We start from the raw sequence: 1133 nt of genomic DNA, 5'->3' as shown, positions 1-1133 counted from the left end.
TCAACTACTTGCCTGGTTAATAGCTGCAATTTATTTGACAGACATTTGAGAGCGAAATTTTTTAACTACTTCATTTTCATACCAATTTCTATATGAGATTTAGATTTTTCCATGGAACTCGTTTCAGTTTTAGAAATAGTAAACAGTCTCGAACCGTTATAGATATGCCTAATTAACAGAGTTTTAAGAAATAAATTTTTCATTTTATGTTGGCATTAAAGTCATTCAGCGAAAAGTTCATAGGCATAAAATGTTGATCAGGAAATTGCATTTGAATTCTTTGCATATTCCAATAATTAAACTAATAACTAATTATTTCTGTAATTAATATATTAATTAATTTACGAGCTGTGCAAATGAATGAATACAATTATTAAATTATAAAATTTATGAATAGTTTTACTGCTCATTAAAATAATTTTTAAATAAATAAAGTGATTACCTTTTTTGTTATATTTTTGAAATGCTTATTAACAATAATTTTTATTTTTTATTATCTTTTAAAATTAATATTATTATTGTTAGCTATTTGCATCTTTAATATACATAATGTTTCCAAGAAATAATTTTATATATTTTACTTATGTGTACTTATAAAATGCAGTGTTTTCTAGTTCTATAAATGGAGAAAAATGTAATAATAATAATAGAAAAATTAATATTCTGTAGCCTGATTTGATTACATCATTAAAATTAGCGTATGTATTACACATAAATTATAAGCCGCCTGCGATCATAATACATCTAAAGCGATAAAGAAGTATATTATACGGCGTTTACATTGGCCGAAAATGGCTCATTTTGAATGACTCATTCGAAAGTGTTTACATTCGTTGTATTTCATTCGTTCTCATGGTAACAATTCAAACTGAAATAAAACTACTAAACATTTCTTTTTTTGTAAATATGTCAAAACAGCTTTTACAAACTGTCAAAATGCCATGAAGAGCTTTCATTTAGGGTATGTTCAATAGATTCCTTTGCATTTGGAACATATGTGGAATGCATTCGAACGTCATTCATACAGAATGTGAGAAAATTGCTCATTTTGTGCTTGAAATTTTATATGCAAGAATGAGCCATTCGATACTCATTCTCGATTTTTGACCAAAATGAGCCATTTTCGGCCAATG

This window comes from Teleopsis dalmanni, chromosome 2, assembly GCF_002237135.1.
Source record: "Teleopsis dalmanni isolate 2A chromosome 2, ASM223713v2, whole genome shotgun sequence".
NCBI lineage: Eukaryota > Metazoa > Arthropoda > Insecta > Diptera > Diopsidae > Teleopsis > Teleopsis dalmanni.
Note: the sequence above shows the minus strand (reverse complement) of the source record.